Source organism: Rattus norvegicus, chromosome 7, assembly GCF_021556685.1.
Source record: "Rattus norvegicus strain SHRSP/BbbUtx chromosome 7, alternate assembly SHRSP_T2T, whole genome shotgun sequence".
NCBI classification, from domain to species: Eukaryota; Metazoa; Chordata; class Mammalia; order Rodentia; family Muridae; genus Rattus; species Rattus norvegicus.
The window spans coordinates 80,148,078-80,171,924 of NC_141540.1; the positions used below are offsets into that span (position 1 = coordinate 80,148,078).

Genomic DNA, 23,847 nt, shown 5'->3' on the forward strand with positions numbered 1-23,847 from the left:
GTTGTATGTATTTATTTTTTCATTTATTTATTTTATTCATTCATTCATTCATTCATTCATTCATTCATTTTTATTTTTCAATACAAGGTTTATCCTTGTAGCCCTGGATGTCCTGGAACTCTCTTTGTAGATTAGGGTAGCCTCAAACTCACAGAGATCTACCTGCCTCTCACTCCTGAGTGCTGGGATTAAAGGTGTGCACCACTGCCACCCAGCTTCCTTTTTTTTCCCCAATACCCTTTTTTCCCCTTTTTAATAATTTTTATTGGATATTTTTTATTTACATTTCAAATGTTATTCCCTTTCCCGGTTTCCTGGCCCTAAGTCCCCTATCCCATCCCCCTTCCGTTCTTCTATGAGAGTGTTCCCCCTCCCCAACCACCTCCCTTCGCCCCTCCTCGACAATTCCCTGCACTGGGGGGTTCAGCTTTGGCAGAACCAAGGGCTTCTCCTCCCATTGGTGCCCAATAAGGCCATCCTCTGCTACATATGCAGCTGGAGCCATGGGTCGGTCCATGTGTACTCTTTGGGTAGTGGTTTAGTCTCTGGGAGCTCTGGTTCGTTGGCATTGTTGTTCTTTTTTTTTTTAACTGTAACCAGCTTTATTAAAGATACTTTTCATAAACAATCATGGTATTTCAGGCTGGACATGGGCAGACAGTCAACAATATACAAGAACTTCCAAATTCCCTTCTTGTATAGACTACCAAAACCAGAAATCCACTATAGAACCCAATGAAGTCTTCGTTCAGTGCTTTGAAAGGGAAGTAGCTTAGAGTGAGGGTTGACATTTCACATTAAGGAAGCTGTTTAACAACTTTCCACAAGCCAACCCTGACTGTCAGGAACTGAACATGGCAGAATCAATCTGAAGATCCACAATCTTTTATAAAAGGAACCAGCGATCTTCCGAGAACACGCAAAGTCACTGCAAAGTCCACATCGCCCAATAGACTAGAAGACCAATTTTGGGGGCGAGGCTCCAACAGGTCTCTGGTTTTAAGGGAATTAAGTCTGTGTTGATGATACAGGGGGAGGGAACAGGATATAGAAATGAATTTAGAGTTTCCCCAGACCACAAGGCCTTTTTTTGCCTTGGTGGCCACCTACGCAAGACCAGGATGTCTCTCCTGGAAGCCAAGAGGAACCTTTTGAAATTATCAGGGAAAGAGGTTTTCTGTCCTCAATTCAGCTTGGTGACACATGATCCTCCCCCGCAACAACGAAGTGTTCCTTGTGCTAACAATATAGTTAAAAAAACAAAAGTAAAACAAAATTCTGCATTTTTATAAAGCTTGATAAAAATAGTATTTCAAACTGTACAGTCACCAGAAGTACACAGTTATCAAAACTGCACACACATCCCTTGGCATCTCCAGCACCGTCCGCTTTCTGTGCCTGGTGTGTGTTGGCATCCCCGTTTTCTGCAGGCTTGTTTGCATCCTTACCGGCACCCGCCTTCCCCTTCTTCCCCTTGGGAACCTTCTCTCCCTTCTTTGCAGGGCCTCTTTAGGCTTGGGCTCTGGCTTTGGAGGAGCAGGTTTAGCAGACAACCTTGCAGATCTCCTCTGTGGCTAGTCCTTCACCTTGGCTTTGTCTCCTTTAGCATCCCCTTCAGCCTTTCTTTTTGGACATGGCGGCGGCAGGGGACGTCAGCGCTGAGCACAGGTTTACAGCGGCGCGGGTTTGGTCCATCCAGGGGTCATCCTCGCTGCTTCTTCACACTGCTCTGGCATTGTTGTTCTTATGGGGTTCCAAGCCCCTTAGCTCCTTCAATTCTTTCTCTAACTCCTCCAACGGGGACTCAGTTCAATGGTTGTCTGCTAGCATTTTCCTTTGTCATGCTCTGGCTGAGCCTCTCAGGAGACAGCTATAGCAGGCTCCTGTCAGCATGCACTTCTTGGCTTCATCAATATTATCCAGTTTTGGTGGCTGTATACCCAGGTGGGGCAGGCTCAGAATGGCTGATCCTTCAGTTTCTGCTCCAAACTTTGTCTCCATATCCTTTCCTATGAATATTTTTTCCCCTTTTAAGAAGGACTGAAGCATCCAGACTTTGTATGTCCTTCTTCTTGAGCTTCATGTGGTCTGTGGATTTTATCTTGGGTAATTCGAGCTTTTGGGTTAATATCCATTATCAGTGAGTGCATACCATGTGGGGGTTTTTTTTTTTTGTTTTTGTTTTTGTTTGTTTGTTTTTTGTGATTGGGTTACCTCACTCAGGATGATATTTTCTAGTTCCATCCATTTGCCTATGAATTTCATGAAGTCATTGTTTTTGATAGATGAGTAGTACTCTGTTGTGTAGATGTACCACATTTTCTGTACCCATTCCTCTGTTGAAGGGCATCTGGGTTCTTTCCAGCTTCTGGCTATTATAAATAAGGCTGCTATGAACATAGTGGAGCATGTGTCCTTGTTGAATGTTGGGGCATCTTTTGGGTGTATGCCCAAGAGAGGTATAGCTGGGTCCTCAGGTAGTGCAATGTCCAATTTTCTGAGGAACCTCCAGAAGGATTTCCAGAGTGGTTGTACCAGTCATACAATATTCTTATTGTGGTTTCCCTTCCGTCAAATCCTCCAAGATCTTCCCCACTTCCTCATACACCTGACTCCACACCTTTCTGTGTCTCTAGAAAATAAATTTTTGATTGGGTTATTTTATTTATTCTTTCACGATCAACAGGATGAAAAAATCTTGGTGAATTTTTAATTTCAGATATTTCAGCTTTGTCTAAAATTAACACTTTTATTCTTTTTAATAGTTACTATTTCTGTTTTGAAATTTCTTTTCTTTTTTTCCCTTATGAACCTCTAACCTTTATTTCCTTGACCATTGTTGATATGGTCACTTGAAATATTATTTTCTGTTAATTTTAATATCCAGGTCATGTATCAGTCATTTTTAGTGGTGACTTTTTAATGAATTAATCATGATTTGAATTATATTTTGTACATATGGTATTGTATTTTGCACATGAAAGTGTCCTGTGTGTTTTCCTGGAGTATGGTTCAATCCAGGATGCTGAGCTTCCCCCTAAAGTGTGCTTTCCTTGAGGTGATGGTAGCTGAAGTGTATTATTTTAATTTTATCTGACTTATAAACAGATGTCTAATTAGAAAGAATGAAAAGAAAAAGCTGAGAATCCCTATTTGTTAGATTCTAATGAGATGTGCTTCCAACTCAGTGGTTTTCTTTTCTTTTCTTTCTTTTTCTTTTTGGTCAATGTCTCAGACATCACAGACTGGTTCAGTTCTCTGTGCATCTGAATATGGGTTTGATTCCATACTGACCCAGGGCTTTGTGCACACTTGGGAAACACGCTATCAGCTGTGCTCCTTCCCCAGCCCTTCAAAATATTCTGTGCAGGAAGTTTTAAAGGAGCTCTCATGGTGTTTATAATTAGAACGAGTAGGCTAAAGATGAAATTCTAGGTTTTAGAACAATGTGAAGCTAAAAATATAGCTATCTGTAATTATGAACAGTCTTTAAAATTTTTTAAATTCCCACACCATGGTTTTTGCAATCTATCTATTTTTTAATCTGTCTTTATCTATCTTTTTTTTTGTAATCTGAACATTTTTTTTGTGTGTGTGTACTTTTGTGGTACTTCAAAATGAAATGTGATGCTCACAAGAATAAAAATGCTGCATTTTCTAGAAAAACTGAACAGCTTGTTCTAAGAACTATTTACACAAAATGTAAATTGAAGATGAAAATACATTTGAAGCTTGAAGCAATGTGTGCTTTAAAGAATATTATATTTTCCATGAAGCACATCCAGCAGAGGAAATACTTGTATATATTTTTTACTCTTGGCATTGCAACAAGTACCTGAAGGAACTGCTTCAACCCAAAGAAGACTGCCTGATTACATAATGCAAATATTATTCAGAATCCTTTATTTGCTTATGCATCATAAATTTTTTCTACTTAGTTTTATGTTGATTTGTGCAAAGGTTATTTCATAATATATTACAAATTAATCATTGATTCATTTTCTATAACAAGAGATTATTACAAATGAGCTAGGAATTTGTTTATTGTGTTTTAGTTTTATAATCAGAAGCTCCTGTTGGACTCAGCTGAATTCAAAGTGTAGAGTCGCCATTGGTAGGTCTCTGGGGAGAGTTTATTTCTGACTCTCCTGTGAGAGTTGGCAGCTCAGTTGTTCTCAGTGTCAAATGAAGTCCCTGTTTCTTCAGGGACTGCCAGGGCAGGGGGTTTTCTTAGCTTAAGAGGTTTCTTGTATTTGACTTATGGTTCCCTCCCTTTTCAAAGACATTAGTGAATGGCACGTCCAGTCCGCTTGTTTGAGATATTTGTTGTTTCTTTTTCTGCTCCTAACAAAGTACTTGGTACTGTTCAAGGAGTCCTGTGATTGAGTTGGACTAAGTGAAGTTATGCTTCATTTAATGAACTCAGAGACAATCAACTATAACTTTAAAACACATTAAATTTTTATTTCAATCAAATGATACAATGCAGTCATAAATATGATGCCCTGGATGGAACTTTAGGATGGGAGGTAAAACATTGATATAATTTCTTGCCAAACAGCATAAGAAGAAATATTTAAATTGAAATCAAATACATCTTTACCATAGTATAAATAAATAGTAATTGGATGCTTAGACTAATGGATTATAATATTATGTTTAATCCCAATTCTGTTTGGTTAAGTTCAACAAAATGATTTAATATCTGCCCCTACCATGTGTATGTGTTTGTGTGTGTCCTGAGAAGATTTGTTAGGGTTAGTTACGGGGGAAGGGAAGGGCATAGGTGAGCTTTGTTTTGGAGTTGGGTTTTTGTTGTTGTTGTTTTTTTATTATTCTTTTTGTATTCTGGATAACAATTCTTCATAACATACTTTTTAACTATCATTTCTTCTGTTTATCTTAACTTAGCAATCTAAAATTAGCAAGAAATAATTTTATATATTAATTTTCAGTAGAATTAAATAAGTTCACATGAAAGCTATCTAGTTAACATTTGATTTGACTAGTATTTCATAGGAAAGTTTTGTATTTTTCTTAAATTTCTCTTTTTTTTTCTTTTTTTTTCTTTTTTTTGGTTCTTTTTTTCGGAGCTGGGGACCGAACCCAGGGCCTTGCGCTTCCTAGGTAAGCGCTCTACCACTGAGCTAAATCCCCAGCCCCCCTCTTTTTTTTTTCTTTTGAGACAAGATTTCTCTGTGTAGCCTAGGCCATCCTGGAACTCAATCTGTAGACCAAGCTGGCCTCAAACTCATGGAGATCTCCCTGTTTCTGCTTCCTCAGTGCTGGTATTAAAGGCATTTGCTTTCATAGTCTGGCTAGACTTTTAATTAAAATTACTCCTCCACCTGATATATGTAATACTTAGAAGAGACTTCAAGTATAACTGTTTAAAAATTGTCTATTTTAATCTATATATTATATATTATGTGTTTGATGATATGTTGAGTGTAGAGATGTGAACTAGTGTGTAAGCATGAGTCACCATGATTTATAATTTAGAATTAATTCTAGTGTTTGCCTGAGGCACAAGAGTATAGTGGTATAACAAAAAAGGAAGACAAAGAATATGCTCCATTCTTTCTGTCTAGTAGCATTATATATTTTTCATATTTTATTTCAAGAAGATCAGACTTCTTGTTTGTTTGTTTTCGTTGGCCGCATGAATGTAGTTGCTTATTTCTGTACCCAGGTCTTTTTCTTTTTATTACCTAACCACTGCCACATATATCTTGCATTCTATTTTATTTCTTCTCATAAGTTATATTTTCTTTCATAGGTTATTTGTGTATGTTTTATGTGTATATTTTCATGTGGGAACATGTACATGTATGTTGTGTGTGTGTGTGTGTGTGTGTGTGTGTGTGTGTGTGTGTCCATGTTGGCTCGAGACCAATATTTGATTTCTTTTTTGATCTTTGTCCATCTTATTTTTTGAGAAGGTATGTCTTTTTTTATTTTTATTTTATTTTTTTTATTAACTTGAGTATTTCTTATTTACATTTCGAATGTTATTCCCTTTCCAGGTTTCCGAGCAAACATCCCCCTCCCCCCTCCCCTTCCTTATGGGTGTTCCCCTCCCCACCCTCCCCCCAACATTCCGCCCTCCCCCCAACAATCACGTTCACTGGGGGGTTCAGTCTTAGCAGGACCCAGGGCTTCCCCTTCCACTGGTGCTCTTACTAGGATATTCATTGCTACCTATGAGGTCAGAGTCCAGGGTCAGTCCATGTATAGTCTTTAGGTAGTGGCTTAGTCCCTGGAAGCTCTGGTTGCTTGGCATTGTTGTTGATAAGGGGTCTCGAGCCTGAGAAGGTATGTCTTACAACCTGGAGCTCACAATTTAGCTAAACTAGCTGACGTGGAAGTTCCACGGATCTGCATGTCTCTGCTCACAGTGCTGTGGTTTCAGATACCTACCAGTGCATATGTCCCTCACTAGGCTTGCACAGCTGCTGGTTTATATACCGAGCCTTCTCTCTAGCTACTGTCCTTTGCTTTTTATAAAAACTGAAACTTTTTCCCATACAATACATTCTGGCATGGTGTCTGCTGTTCCTTGACTCTTTGCAGATCCTTTCTGTCACTGCTCTAGAGGGGGTGGAGCCTGGGATAGTAGAGCCGATAAACGGGGCAGACAAAAGTCTCATGTAGTAGCCAATTGACTATTATTCAGAGACCCAGACAATTTATACCGTGAGTGTTAAGCATGGTCACATGAGTAAAGTTCTCATAAGTTCAAGTTGTATACAATCATAAAGACAACCAATTGTGGCAAGAACATTTTTCCATAGAGGTATATAAAGGATAATTTAATTAAACATTTAATTGAAAAAGTAAGCAAACAATATTTGGTAATCTGAAGCAAACTTCCTTCTATGTGCTATACCTTGGAGGAGCAGGCAAGCATATTGAAAGTGCAGTTCCATGTGTTGAGGAAACTGAGGTCAGAAGACTTATATCCCCTGGCGTGTCCTCACAAGCTGTCCCTTCCTGCACTGTGTCCCCACACTTCTCACTCCCACCTACCCAACGCTCACCTTTATTTTCCTTTTAGAAAACAATTAGGGAAACGAACCTTAATTAAAAACACAACCAAAAAGCACACCACACACACACACACACACACACACACACACACACACCATGAGAAACAAATAATTGGAAACAATAATATGCAAGCAAGAGATGCCCAAGCAGAGCAATGTGAGACAGAAGTCCAGAAGAACACCACTGATTGTTTTGCGTTGCCATTCCACTGCTGGGCGTGGAGGCTTCCCTCATGGAGTGAGTAGACCTAGGAAGAATCTATTGGAGAAAACTGGTTTTCTTTCGTAAGTAAATGTCAATTGCACATAGCTTCTCGGTAAGGGATGGGACCTTGTTTCCAATTTCCCTCTCAACATGGGAAACTTCCTGGCTTGAACCAGTGCAGGCCCTGTTCATGTTCCTACCTTCTCTGAGATTTCATAAGTATTTCCATCGGTTGTGATTGGAAGATACTGTTTCCCTGGGGTCATCCATGCCCTCTGGGTCTTAGAATTTTTCTGTTTCTTCTTCAAAGAACTCCCTGACCCCTGAGGAGAGGGGTTTGCTTGATTTGTTTGTTTGGTTTTTGAGACAGGGTTTCTCTTGTTCTGTTATCTGCCTAGTTGATTCATGGTGGCACATGCCTTTAATCTCAGTTCCCAGGAGATAGAGGGGTTTAATTTTTAATGTAGACTGCCATTAATATCCTTAAATTCTCACAGTTCCTGAATGATACTTGTGTCCTCTCAATAAATAGTTTCATAAACTGAATGCATTAAAAGCACTCATGTGCTAATTGCCTCACACTGGTCACCTCTAGAACAGCTTCTCTAGTGCTCTCCACCCTTCATGCTGTGCATTTATGGTATATGGTTTCTGGTGGACATTCTACTTTGTGTTTCATATAAAGGAACCTCATCTGCCAGAGAACCAACTTGTCAGATCTCTTGATATGGTGTTGAGATCTGAGCTCCAGTCAACCAAAGAGCAGTAAGTGCTCCACAGCCAGCTTTCCATCCTCCAAATTGTATTAAAAAAAACTTTTAAAATTAGTTCCTCGAGCGTTTCTTTCTGTAGACTCATTTTTATTAGATATTTTATGTATTTTCTCTGTGTCTTTGTCTCTGTCTCTGTCTCTGTCTCTCTCTCTCTCACTCCCCCCCCAATCTTCACAAGGATGTCTCCACCCCACCCACACCCCCAGACCTCTAAATTTTTTGGGGCCTCCAGTTCCAGTCTCTTGAGGGTTAGGTGCATCTTCTCTGACTGAACCCAGACATGGGAGTTCTCTGCTGTATACGTGTTGGAGGCCTCATCTCAGCTGGTGTGTGCTGCCTGCTTGGTGATCCAGGATCTAAGAGATCTCAGGGGTCCAGGGTAATTGAGACTGCTGATCCTCCTACAGGGTTTCCCTCCTCCTTAGGTTCCCCCAGCTGTTCCCTAATTCAGCCACAGGGGTCAGCAGCTTCTGTTCATTGGTTGGGTGCAAATATCTTCATCTGCCTCTTTCAGCTGCTTGTTGTGTCTTTTGGAGGGCAGCCATGATAGGTCCCTTTTTGTGAGCGCCCCATAGCATCAGTAATGGTGTCAGGCCTTGGGTTCTCCCCTTGAGCTGGATACCCCTTTGGGCCTGTGACTGGATCTTCTTTTCCTCAGGCTCTTCTCCATTTCCATCCTTGTAGTTCTTTCAGACAGGAAGAATTATGGGTCAGAGTTTGGGATAGCAACCCCGTCCCCCATCTCTCACTTGATGCCCTTTCTTTTTGCTGGAGGCGGGTTCTACAAGTTCCCTTTCCCCACTATAGGGCATGTCATCTGGGGTCCCCCCTTTGAGTCCTGAGAGTCTTTCACCTCCCAGGTCTCTGGTACGTCGGGAGGGTCCTCCCAACTTCCTACTTCCAGAGGTCACCTGTTTCCATTCTTTCTGCTGGTCCTCAGGGCTTCATTCTTTTTATCCCACCCAGTACCAGATCATGTCCCCCTCCCAGCACCCTTTTCCTCCCAGGTCCCTCCTTCCATCCTACCCTTGTGGTTGCTTTCTTCTCCCTCCCAAGAGGGACTGAGGCATCCTCACTTGGGCCCTTTGGCTTGTTGACCTTTTTGAGTTCTGTGTACTGTATATTGGGTATTCTGCACTTTTTTTTGGCTAATATCCACTTATTAGTGAGTACATACTGTGCATGTCCTTTTGGGTCTGAGTTACCTCACTCAGGATGACATTTTTTAGTTCCATCCATTTGCCTGCAAAACTCAGGATGTCCTTGTTCTTAATAGCTGAGTAGTATTCCATTGTGTAAATGAATCACATTTTCTGTATCCATTCTTCTGTCATGCGACATCTGGGTCAATTCCAGTTTCTGGCTATCATAAATAAGGCCAATATGAACATAGTGGAACACGGGCCCCTGTAGCATGGTGGAGTATCTTTTAGATATATTCCCAAGAGTGGTCTTGCTGAGTCTTTAGGTAGATCTATTTCCAATTTTCTGAGGAAACTCCAAATTAATTTCCAGAGGGGTTGTACCAGTTTGCAATCTCATCAGTAATGGAGGAGTGTTCCTCTTTCTCCACATCCTGGCCAACATGTGTTGTCACCTAAGGTTTTGATCTTAGCCATTCTGATTGGTGGTGCAAGGTGAAATCTCAGGGTCATTTTGATTTGCATTTTTCTGATCAGTAAGTAAACAAAATAAAAGCAATTTACTACAAACCAACAGCCAATATGATATTAAATGGAGAGAAACTTCATGAGATCCCACTAAATTAGTGGACAAGGATGCTCACTCTCCCCATATCTATTCAATGTAGTACTCGAAATGCTAGCTAGAACAATAAGATAGCAAACAGAGATCTAGGGGATTCAAATTAGCAAAGAAGAAATAAAGGTAGCACTATTTAGAGATGATATGTTCTAGGCTCTTCCCCACTTTCTCATCTATTAGTTTCAGTGTATTCGGTTATATGTGTAGGTCTTTGATCCACTTGGGCTTGAGCTTTGTACAGGGTGATAAGAATAGATAGATTTGCATTCTTCTACATGCTGACCGCCAGTTGAACCAGCACCATGCAGTTTTTATCACTATACAATGAGTTTTGATCATATTTACCCTGCCTCCCCAATAAGGGTAATTTGTGATGTTTAAATATTCTTTCTATAGAGCCTTCTCCTCAAGTCTGGTTGCTTTATCGGAGCTATACCTTTGAGGAACACTGACCCTTCTCCCTGCAGCTAACATGCTCCATGGGTGATTCTTACTCTTTGCTTTGCTCACTTCCTTCCTTCCTTGTTGAGCTGTTAACAGGGAGCAACTGTGGGACTCCATTTCTTTTATGAATCCCAGCATGTTGTGTCTTATGCACTCTTAAATTGCTTACTTCATAAACTTTGCAGGTATTTTTTTCTGTTAGTGGCAAGAGGATATTAGCTCTTCGAAAGTCCATTATTTTGCAACAATGTGATGATTATACCATTTCTACCTAGAGGTATAATAAAAAGTTACATGTTTACCTCATTTCATTCATTCAACTCCAATTTATCCTATTCACATTTACCCCAAAGTTCATAATTCTTTTTTCCAATCCATGAGCCTCTGAAAACTATTAATTTTCTAATTAAGAATAATTGAAATAGAGGAGAAGGAAGATTCACAGCTCAAAAGATCTGAAAACATCTTCAACACAATCATAGAAGAAAACTCCCCAAACCTAAAGAAAGAGATGGCTATAATGGTACAAGAAGCCTATAGAACACCAAACAAATGGGACCAGAAAAGAAAATCCTCTCGCCACATAATAGTCAAAACACTAAATGCACAGAACAAAGAAAGAATATTAAAAACTGAAGGGGAAAGGGGCCAAGTAACATACAAAGGCAGACCTATCAGAATTACAACAGACTTCTCAACAGAGACTATGAAAACCAGAAGAGCCTGGTCAGAGGTCATGCAGACTCTAAGAGAATACAAATGCCAGCCCAGGCTACTATACACAGCAAAACTCTCCATCAATATAGATGGAGAATCCAAAATATTCCAGGACAAAACAAAATTCAAACAGTATCAATCTACCAATTCAGCCCTACAGAGGATCCTATAAGGAAAACTCCAATACAAGGAAGATACCTATACTAAAGAAATGACAAGATATTAATCATCTCACAACAAAGCCAAAAGGAGAAAACCACAAGCACATAAAGCTACCTACAAAAGCAAATATAACAGGGACCAACAGTCAACTGTCTTTAATATATCTCTCAATATTAATGCACTCCACTCACCTATAAAAAACATAAGCTAACAGACTGGATATGCAAACAAGATCTGTGATTTTGCTGTATACAGGAAACACACCTCATTCACAAAGACAGACACTATCTCAGCGTAAAAGATTGGAAAAAAGTCTAACAAACAAATAGTCCCAAGAAACAAGCTGGAGTTGCCATCCTCATATCCAATAAAATAGACTTTCAACCAAAAGTTATCAAATGAGATGAGGAAGAACACCTCATAGTCATCAAAGGGGAAAATCCACCAAGAGAAAGTCTTAATTCTGAACATATGCCCTAAATGCAATTCATTTCATTGGACACTCAATTCATAAAGGATACTTTAGTAAAGCTCAAAACACACATAGAACCCTACACAATATTAGTGGTAGACTTCAACACCCCATCCTTACCAATGGACAGGTTATTGAAACAGAAACTAAACAGAGACACTGTGAGACTAATAGAGGTTCTGAACCAAATGGATTTTAAAGAACATTTCACTCTAAAACAAAAGAATCCACCTTCTTTTTAGCACCTCATGGTACCTTCTCTAAAACCAGCCATATAATTCATCACAAAACAACTCTCAACTAATACAAGAATATTGAAATAATCCCATGCACCCTATCAGACCACCATGGCCTGAAGCTGGTGTTCAAAAACAGCAAAAGTAACAGAAAACACACATACATGTGGAAACTGAACAACTGTCTACTCAATGATAATTTGGTCAAGAATGAAATGAAGAAAGAAATTAAAGACTTCTTAGAATTTAATGAAAATGTTGACACATCATACCCAAACTAATAGGATACAATGAAAGCAGTGCTAAGAGGAAAATTCATAGCACCAAGTGCACTAATAAGAAACTGGAGAGATCTTACACTAGCAATGTAACAGCACACCTGAGAGCTCTAGAACAAGAAAAAGCAAATACACCCAATAAAAGTAGAAGGCAAGAAACAATCAAACTCAGGGCTGAAACCAACCAAATAGAAACAAGAGAACAATACAAAGAATCAGCAAAACCAAAAGCTGGTTCTTTGAGAGAATCTACAAGATAGATAAACCCCTAGCCAAACTAACTAAAGAGCCAGAGGCAGCATCCAGATTCACAAAATCAGAAATGAAAAGTGAGACATAACCACAGAAACGAAGGAAATTTAAAAAAAAACATCAGATCCTACTACAAAAGCCTATACTCAACAAAACTGGAAAATCTAGATAAAATGGATTGTTTTCTAGATAGATAGCACATATCAAAGTTAAATCAACAGCAGATAAACTTTCTAAACAGGCCCATAACCCATAAGGAAATAGAAGTCATTAAAAACCTCCCAACCAAAAAAAGCCCAGGGCCAGATGGATTTAGTTCAGAATTCTACTAGATCTTCAAAGAAGACTTGATACCAATAATCCTCAAACTATTCCATAAAATAGAAACAGAAAGAATACTACCTATTTCATTCTATGAAGCCACAACTACTCTGATACCTAAACCACACATGGACCCTACCAAAAAAAGAGAACTTCAGATAAATCTCACTTATGACTATTGATGCAAAAATACACAATAAAATTCTCGCAAACCCAATCCAAGAACACATGAAGACCATCATTCACTGTGATCAAGTAAGCTTCATCCCTATCATACAAGGTTGATTTTATATATGGAAATCCATCAACGTAATCCACTGTATATACAAAATCAAACAAAAAATCACACAATCATTTCCTTAAATGCAGAAAACACATTTGACAAAATACAACACCCCTTCATGTTAAAAGTATTGGAGAGATCAGGAATTCAAGGCCCATACCTCAACATAATAAAAGCAATTTACTGCAAACCAACAGCCAATATCAAATTAAATGGAGAGATACTTGAAACAATTGCACTAAAATCTGGGACAAGACAAGGATGCCCACTCTCCTTATATCTATTCAATATAGTACTTGAATGCTAGCTAGTACAATAAGACAACAAAAAAGGTCAAGGGGTACAAATTGACAAAGAAGAATTAAAGGTATCACTATTTGCAGATGATCTGATAATATACATAAGTGACTCCAGAAATTCTACCAGAGAAGTTCTCTAGCTGGTAACCTCAGCAAAGTGGCTGGATATAAAATTAACTCAATATAGCCGTAGCCTTCCTTTATATAAATGATAAACAGGTTGAGAAAGAAGTTAGGGAAACAATTCCCTTCACAATAGCCACAGCTAGTATAAAATATCTTTGGGAAACTGTAACCAAATAAGTGAAAGATCTGTATGCTAAGAACTTCAAGTCTCTCAAGAAAGAAATCAAAGAAGATCTCAAAAAATGGAGAAATTTCCTATCCTCATGGATTGGCAGAATTAACATAGTAAAAATGGCCATCCTACCAAAGACAATCTACCTATTGAATCCCCATCACAATCCCAACACACTTCTTCAAAGACATGGAAAGAACAATTCTCAAATTCATCTGGAAAGACAAAAACCCAAAACAAAATAAAACAAAACAACAACAATAAAAAAAACATTAGCGAAAACAATTCTTAACAATAAAAGAACGGCTGTGGGAATCACCATTCCTGACCACAAGCTCTACTACAGAGCAATAGTAATAAAAATTCCATGGTATTGGTACCAAGACAGACAGGTTGATCAATGGTATAAAATTGAAGACACAGAAATAAATCCACACAATTATGCACACTTGGTCTTTGACAAAGAATCCAAAAATATACAATGGAAAAAAGAATGCATCTTCAATAAATGTTGCTGGTCCTACCAGACTTCTGTATGTAGAAAAATGAGTAAGTCAATACATTTTCTTCTTTTCATTGAAATTCAGTTTCATTGAAACTGTGTTTGAATCTACTTTTGATAGCATCTTAGTATAATGCCGTTGTTTTTCACTTTGAAAATAGAATTTAGTTTTCATTGAAACAGTAAATGTTTTCAGTACTTTTAAAAGGAAACAGGTATTTTCTTAGAATGTGTTTACTTGATACTCTTCTCTCTTGTTTGTACATGGTTAGGCATAAAATTCTGAATCACAGTGATTTTCCTCAAAGCTCTGTAAGGACTTAAATCAGTAATTTTTTTATCTGAAGGTAAACTGTGCCTAAAATAATGCAACTTGTTTTGTCTATAGTACTTTTTCATGATGATAGGCAAAACTGCCTTATTTATTTTGTAGCTATGAGTTCTTTTATTTAACCTTATGGCATGCTACAATCATTTGACTTATTTTACAGTTAATAAAATAACATGAAAATTTATGATGCCATAATTAAGGTAATTATTTTGGCATGTTTAAGATTTTTTTCTTTAAGACATCCTTTATACGCCTCTGGTTACTTTTACTGCTTTTCCTAAGGTTATGGTTAGAAGCCTGATGTGTTGAATACCTAGCACCTTCTGGTTTATGGTACTTTGAAAAAAAAAAAAGAAAATATCTGGTCTATTTAGTCCTTTTTCTACCTTCATATGTTATTGAAGGGGTTAAGAGATTTATTTCAGCTATCATCAGGTTGAACTATGGGTTTCAGATTTATCACCTTTGGGACTTTATTATTTAATTAAATATGGGTCTATTTTAAATGACAGTCCTATTACACTGTGGTTCTTTAATGTCTTTGAATATTTGTGTCTATTAGATATAGTATTTAGACCTCAAATGTCTGTACAGGACCCTTTCTTTAGTTTATAGTTAACTGATCATAGTGGATTAAAATACTTGGGATGGACAGGGAAAAATCACAACTGTATAACTTGGCTGTGGTGGCGTTAAATGTTCTTCCTGGATAACTGCTTATACTTGGTTGAGATTTTTACTATTGGGCATGGGGTTGTCACCTTTATGTGAATTGACAGATTTCAATCTTCTGTCTGTCTGTCTGTCTGTCTGTCTGTCTGTCTGTCTGTCTGTCTGCCTATCTATCTATCTATCTATCTATCTATCTATCTATCTATCTATCTATCTATCTATCTATCATCCTTCTATCCATCCATTGTCTATTTATGTATCATCTTTTGCTCCCAAAAATACCATATTTTCTTTCTTATTTTTTCCTAAATCTTGGGTCTGTTATTCCAGCTTTGCTGCTCTTATTGCTGACTTTTGAAGGTATTAATTATATCTCATTAGCTTCTGCTATTCTGAAATATTACCATATCCATCAGTCCATGGTGGTTCTAACTTCCTAATAGTATCTTTTCTCCTTAGCCTGAGTTTATGTCTTTCAGGCTCCCATCAGTTATGTTCAACGTCTCCTCACTAGGGTCTTGGTACCACATTGGTTACTGAAATGTCCCCTGAATAGTCTTAGGGAACATAATCATACCATTGCATTTTCCAGCCTTAAGTGAGAGACTCATTCTAACATAAATATCTTACAACTTTTGATCCTTCTTTCTACAATCTTCCAAGCAGTAATGGTATCTGTACTTTATTCAGTGCAAACCGTTATTATTTGTTTAAGCTTCCAGGAGTTATACTAGCTGCATATTAATATCATTCTGAATGGACCTTACTAGAGTGTTAAAATATATCTGATAGCCAATAAATTATCATTTAACCTTTACCCAGCACATTTAGGATCTAGGCAGACAGCACTCCTTCCATATCTGCTGGTGAATAAGATCAGAGTTTTTATTACCTCGTCAATGGATGCTGCAGTCTTGTAAGACATCCACCACATTTGCAGTCTCTGTCCAGTTGTTATTAAAGTGGTCCTCCACTAGGAGCAGTAGCTTCCACTTCTAGCTTCAGGCGGACCATCTTTATGTAAGTACAAGTATCATGTTCTGTTATGGATCTTCTAGGACCCCGACTTTAGGATAGGTTTGCCTTATCTGAAAACTTAGTTTTATTTGAAATTTTTGCACTCATGTAACTCAATTCAGATTGGTTTTCAGCTCTGTTTCTTCTCTGAGTAAGGGAGGGCCCTTTAATCAGGGTCAGAGAGACCTTTGACTCTCTTACTTTGTGCTTTATGAAAGATGGATCCTTCAAAATTTGTCATTTGATTTGTTTTTTAATGTATCTATCTGACATTCTGCATCTGCCATCCAATTCCAGTCTTTAGAATTAGAGATTCTCACGCAGCCCTCATCGGGAAGTGCTGACTGGTACAGCACACACTCTTAGAGATTGCAGGATTTCCTGAAGGAATGTTCTTAAGGGAACATTTTAGGGTGATGTATTAATTATTTTCTTTGTTGCTGTCATAAAATAATCTGAGAAAAGCAACTTAAACTTTTAAAAATCAAGACAAGGATGATTTGGCTTCAGGGCTACTACAGCAGCAGGAGCCTGGGACATCTGATAGTTCTCATCCATTGTCAGAGACAGAGGGTTATGACTCGTGATGCACACCTCTCTTTCTCCTCTATAAATTTATTATTGTTTGTTTCTTACTTCACTTTTTATTTTCTTTGGGTTAGTGTGAGTCTTTTCACTTTAGTTTACCTAATCTGGCTGATAAATTAAAATATCAGAATTACCTGTTTTGTCTAGAATGGCCCAAATAAGTGTAAGTCACTGAGTAGTTTGTGATAAAAATGACGGAAAACTTATCTTAGTGCTTTTGCAGAGAGCTTTGTTAAAGAACATTGAGGAAAACTTAATGAGGGGTGCCACACTGCCAAGAACAAATTTTAATGTTTGGAAATTTGGCAATATCCTATGTAACAAGGTATTAACATTTTCTCACTTTTATTTAGTTCAAAAATATTAACTTACAGTTGGAAATGTCATTTATGATAGAATACTTACTGTTCAAATATAGTTACTTGATTTCATGACGGCAGTACACAAGGAAAAGCTTTCCAAGGTTCTTCCTAAATTTAGTTTTAGAAGGGAGATGGAATGGTGCTCTATTTTCATGGGAAGTGTGTTGTTATGAGGCAGGCATTTACCTGTATTGAGAGGAGCTCTCGTCTCCCCTTGCTTTGTCCACATACCATCGTAAGTCCTTGGTGCTCAGTAGATTTCCTACTGCTTGTGCTCTATTTGGAGTCCAGTTTCAGAGACTGCTAAGTACACTATCTGGAAGGAAGGATCATCTTCCAGTATAGCTTCCAGGGCCTGTTTAATTCTCCAGCGAATGCCAAAGACCAAGCACTCTGGGTTTTTGGAAGGTATTACGGGACCGGTGGCATCCTAGTTTCTATCCAATCTGTTATGATTAATTCTTTTCCATGGCAGTAGCTTTCTGCTTCTACTTTACATCTTCATTTTTCCATAATGATTCTAGGGAGCAGGCTTAAGAAATAGGTTTGGAGTTTAGTAGGTAAGTCATATGTTTTTAACTTGGATAAGTGAAATGTACTGGGTCTGCTCTCATGCACAATGTCATCTTTATCTGAAACTGTATTTAGGATCATCTACAGCCATATTTATATCTCTATATTTTTTCTTAATGTGGTCTCTACAACCGTGGAAGACAATTCTTGAGTATACAGTGAATTAAATATATATTATTCTATGTTAACTGTATGTTGTCTTTGAGACTGATGTTAGGTCCATTCTAAACAGTTTGTTAGAATTCGTGAAATTTAGTTTTAAAGAGTTTCTCTAAACCTTCAGCTGTATATCTTTACATTACATATTTGGAAAGGTGTTTATAGAACAACTTCTAATGTTCCTTAAGCTTCTTCATTGTGTTTTTCTAAGTGGAAGATCAAAGGATTATATTTGCCAATTACAACCAAATACATTGCTAAAAATTAGTTTTCTTTTTGGTATTTCATTAGAGATAGAGAAGTTGGCTTTAAAATGTATGAATTTTATTAGTATATAATATATATTTTAAACATAAGCCAGTTTGTATATTATCAATCATTATTTATAAAGTTGCTAAATAATTTTGATAACTGAAATATTCATTATGTTGATAAAATCTTAAAGACATAATAATGCTATGGGAGTGTTTCTTTAAGATGAGAACATACTACATCTGAGAAAATTGTATCATAGATGGCATTTTATGTAGTTCAATCCAAGGACTTTCATATGTGTTATTCAGTACTTTTTTCATAGTTAAAAACATGTTTTCCGTATTTTACCATTGATAACTGTGGCCATATTGTATTTATTAATGTTTTTGTCTAGATATGCATGCATGTATGTGTACAGACAGATACGTACTGGAAACTCAAAAGTTTCTCTAGAGGATAACTTTTTTCCCCTTAAAACCAAATTGTCAGGTGCTGTGGAAATAGGATTTTACTCACGTTATAATTTTGTTTTTATGTATATTATTGCGCCACACAGATACATAGAACATGAAAATATAAAGGCATTTAAAGGACAATTTTATGTTGTGATTTGCCAGTTCAAAGAAGCCTCCTTTGTTTACCACACAATAATTGGAAATAGCTATATTGTTGTCCCATAATGCTCTGCACTGCCAGTGGTACCCTGGCAGATGATATCCTGAACTCCGGTGTCTGCATTCCTCTCCTTATTCTAGGATAAGATAGATGTTAAGGACATTATTTGCCTCCTAAAAACATTATTTTAGAAAGAAGTAACTTGAATAGTAGTACTATGACTGCAAATTCCAGCAAGGCTGAGCTGTGTTTTCTCTGAGGGGAATTTAGCACAGGCAGCAAATAGCAGGAAGAGTTTGCTGTGGGTTTAAGATCAATGGGCTCACAAGACTCTAGGAGCTCATTTGAGCAACATACTCAAAATGAGTTTCTTTAGTGTCGAAAGTAGAGTCAAGCAATGTTATATTTGTAACTAAAATGTGCAAGCACAAGATACATATACAGTCAACTTTTAGTAATGTACTTAATAGACAACCATAAAACTTTCATGTGGGTATTATAAAATAGAAGGACATGTTATGTCTCTTACTAAATTGATATTCACTTTAGACTGAGGAGTTTGTTAAAAATAGGCTCCCATGCAGGAGGAGGAGAGCGCTGAGTAGAGGAAGAGCTGGGGTCACGTTAGTCTGTTTAGACGGGCCTGAAACCATTTTATCTTTTGAACAACTGAAGCACTGATTCTACTTATGACTAATATGGCATATATCTGATGCTAATTATTTTAATTAATTATTTGATTTACCATCTATAAGTCTTTGTTTGATATTATAGACAATCTAATTATCCTCACAAAGCTATCCAAAGCTAATGTTCTTAGATATTCATATATAAGTGGAGACATTTAATAACATTACAGTTAGAATTATGTTTTAGCTCCTATTCAGGGAAATTTATGAATTATCAAAGTCTGGAGAAGAAGTCCATAAGTTATTCATTAAGTAAGTTTCTGCTTACAAGTGTCTGTTGTAATCAGTGGAAGCTCTCAGGGGGAATTTGTGCCTCTGAGTTTTTCACTTTCCTATTTTGTTTTTTATATGTTTGTGTGTGCATGTGTGTATAAGCATGTACATATTTATGTAGGGGTATATGTGCATCTCTCTCTCTCTCTCTCTCTCTCTCTCTCTCTCTCTCTCTCTCTCTCTCTCTCTCTCTCTGTGTGTGTGAGTGTGTGTGTAGCCCATACTCAACTGTTTTTTTTTTTGTTGTTTTTTTTTTTTTTTTTGGTTCTTTTTTTTCGGAGCTGGGGACCGAACCCAGGGCCTTGCGCTTCCTAGGTAAGCGCTCTACCACTGAGCTAAATCCCCAGCCCCAACTGTTTTTATTTTTGTCATTAATGTTAAGCATTTTTTTTTACAATTTGTTGATATGTATTGTGTCTTATATAGACTAATATTTAGAGAATAGCTTCAAAAATGTTTAATTCTCTTTTCCCTCATGACCCCTTTCTAGTTTCATCACACACACACACACACACACACACACACACACACACACACACAAACCTAGTTTTTTCATATGAGAGAAAACATGTTTTTCTAAGTCATTTATTTTTTATCAGTTGAGTATCTATTAAATTTTAAGAAAATGGTATCTTTAATAATCTTAGGATTATTAATTTTATGAATCTAGAGAAAGCTTCCTGTCAGGGGGAGTACTGAACTAAGAAGAGAAGAGGAGACCCCCCCCCCCACACACACACACTCTGCTGTCTCTTTGCACTCACATACTAAGTAGTACACCTGTTAGAACTCTAGAACCTGTACCACTGAGTTATTTGGGAGATATTTTGCTAGAGAGTTTTGGCATGGGCATGGCTTTGTTGAGGACTCCCAATCCTTCAGACAATTGGCAATGTCATTACCCATATGGCCCATGCTCAAGAGAAATGGCAAAGTTTTGTTGGAAGTCTGAGTGCACAACTGATGGTACAAAGAATAGTAACTCCAGCTTCTTCTTCTGCATGCTTCTGGCTGGAGACTGCTCTCCCACAGAGCCACCTACTGAGAGCAGCTAACTCCTCTCTTTGTGTTGTATATAATAAAGAGGTTGAGGTTCAAGGTCTTTGTGGTGGTGGTTAGAGAGCCCTTCCTGATCGCATCTTCACTGAACACATATCTTTCCTTTCCTTTTTCTGTACTACTCTTAGTCAGGGTTCCACGTCCCAGTCTACACGGGACACTACACATTATCTTTACCCACAGTGCAATATATATAAATATATAAATGTATATATATTATATCATAATATTATATAAACTACATATAATAATGCATTATTAACATTACATTATCTATTATATTTTAATAATTCTATATTAATTGTGTGCTATATATTATTAACATAATATTGATATTATACTATATATATATTTTAAGATTTATTTATTTACTTATGTTATATATGAGTACACTGTAGCTGTGTTCAGACACACCAGAAGAGGGCATCTGATCTCATTACAGATGGTTGTGAGTCACCATGTGGTTGCTGGGAATTGAACTCAGGACCTCTGGAAGAGCAGTCGGTGCTCTTAACCACTGAGCCATCTCTCCAGCCCTTTGTCACATCTCACAAATTAAGAGACATGGCTAGCTTAAGTAATAACTTGCTTACCAAATATAGTTATGCACAGTACATACATTTTTCTATGGCAGTTTTAGTTTTCTGTACTTTAAATCTTACTCAATTTGTTTTTTAAGGAGATTGTGTAGCCATCATTTGTTTGTTTTTCTTTATCTTGCTTGTATCCGGTTCTATATATTTGACTTAAGTGCAGTCATTTCATTCTTTCCTCCTGCCTGACTTTACAGTTTGCTATGTCTTCTTTGCCTCTGTGGAATAGTCCAGTTCCCCTTCCTTACCCTAGACTAGCCTCCTTGCTTTAGCCAGACAGCTGCATACTACCTGCTGACTTGCCTGCATGGTAAACACAGGATTATTTGACAAATTCCAGAAGAGTTGTGCAAGGTTTGTTTCACTTTGGCTTCTCTTGCCACCTTTGAGCGTGTTTCTGATATTCCCTCTGTTTCACTTGTTCCATGCATTGGTGTTTTCTGCTACTTCACTTTTTTTTAAAATATAGGGAAATAGAGCTTAAATACTTTCAATTTGTGAAGTAATATAAGAGGGACTTTTGTATAATTTGAGAATCTAGGAATAGATTCAGTTATATAATTGATTGGTAACTACTCTTAAGTTGTTTTTTTCTCAACAGCTAGCGGGAATGTTAGTGGGCCGGCTCCCTCGTTGTTTCCTGTGGTCATTACATTGAACACTGGATCTTTGAAAATCACATTCCCATAGTTCTTCCTCTACCTCCAATGTGTTCTGACTCCATGAGTGCACATGACATCTGTGAAGCATGCGATTCAAGTCAGAGTGAGTAGGAACAGGGTGCGATGGCACTCCTAGCAGCTCAGGAATGTTCACGTTTCAGTAAGTTTAAACTTGTCGGGGTTTCCCACCCCAAACTTAGTTATTTTGAAAACAATGACCTTAACCCTGTACCTCTCGGTGACAGAGAACAAGTTACTCTTCTCTACTCTAGTCTGTTCCCTTCACAGTGACTGTCCTCCTATTAAATGTCTGGCTGGCTCAGATAATCTTTGATCTAATAAAGTCTCAGGATAAATAATGAGACTTTTGACCAATTATTACTTTTCCTCGGCTTTAGTTTGGCTGAGCAATAGTGTGTTCTGGCAAATACTTGACAGCTGGAGCTTTGAGGCAAAAAGGACCTGACTTGTAAGGTCTGAGGGTTTCCTATTAATTATGCACAGCTAATTGTAAGCTATTAACATAATATCACTAAACTAGGAATTGACTGTAGATGCTCATAAGTGTCTCCTAATTCCAGCAATCCTTAGATATAAGAGATAAACGCCCTGACTCATTACGCTCATTACAGCTTTCGCTTGTTTTTGTTAGACAACCTGCACGGGTCTTCTTTTTCGGATGCATTTCACCCATGTTATTTACTTATCTCCATAGAGGGATCAACTGTGCTGTCACTGACACTAGCTGCCTAAGACTTCCTTCTTTGTCCTCAGCAATGTACAGACCATATGGAACACAGACCGCATAAGAACATATGTGTGCAAGAAAAGCTCCTAGGGAATCTGGGTGAATGGGGCTCAAAGAGAGAATGGCATTTATGTATGTATCTGTCATGTAACGTTTAAATCAGACTGAACGTACCTATGTCTTCAAAATTTATTTATCATGGCACTGATCATCCTTTCTTCTAGCTTTTAAATAATGATATGATAGAATCACTATTTATAATGCCCATATTATTAAGTAACATATCAGAACCTTGTACCTCTATCTAATTATAACTTACTACATATTATCAAACTTTTCCTGTTCCCTCAGTCTCTGCAATCACCATTATAGTTTTGGCTTTTGATGTGAACTTAAAGAATTTCATCTTGTGGTATTCTGCCTTTGTAATGTTATCTTCTTACTCATTATTTCTTTTCCAGTCTGAAGAATTCCCTCTAGTATATTCTATGTCTGATAGAAATATATTCACTCAACTTTTTTGGCAGGTGGTGTGAGAATATGTGTCTTGTATTTTTATAGTGTACGTTTGCTGACTATAGTATTTTTTTCTTGCTGGCACTTTTCCATCTAGTAATATGAGCCTCTTATGTCTGGCCTATGGGATTAGTACGGAATGTTTCTGTGAGTTGGTGATTTGGGAACCCTCACAGGATTTGACTTTGTTTTGTTATCTCTTGTTGCCTTCAGCATTTTATTTTAACCTTCATCTTCAAGAGCATAATTATTGTATTGAATTTCACTCATTTGATCCACTAGTGACTTTTGACCTTTTTGTTGATAGTTGTTTGTGTTTTTTTCCCTAGGTTTAGGGAGCATTTTAGTATTTTCTTCCAAATTAAACTTCCTATTGCTTTGCTAGCCTGAAGTTTTCCTTGGAACACCATAAACCATATATCTGCTCTTTTAATGATGTTAAAATTGCTATAAGCTTTCTTTCTTCTCCGTTCCTCCTTCTGACTTTGTATTTTCAAACACACTGTCTCTGAGCTCACTAAGTCTTGCTTCTGTTCTGTTCTTGTCAGAATTTAAGGTTGACTTAGTTAATTTTTTAGCTTGAGGATTTCTGTTTGACTTAAAAAATTATTGCTTAATTAACTTCTCTTTTTAAGAGTATTGATTTTTTTTTCCTGTGTTTACTTGGAGTGTGTTGAGCG

At 37.5% G+C, this 23,847-nt stretch overlaps 1 protein-coding gene and 1 pseudogene across 50 annotated transcripts in view; one reads left to right on the top strand and one right to left on the bottom strand.

Annotated features, from left to right (window-relative positions):
• Rims2 (regulating synaptic membrane exocytosis 2) overlaps nt 1-23,847 on the top strand; it is a 520,587-nt gene that overhangs the window by 224,850 nt on the left and 271,890 nt on the right.
• Nucleotides 1,252-1,649, bottom strand: LOC103692901 (non-histone chromosomal protein HMG-17 pseudogene; annotated as a pseudogene).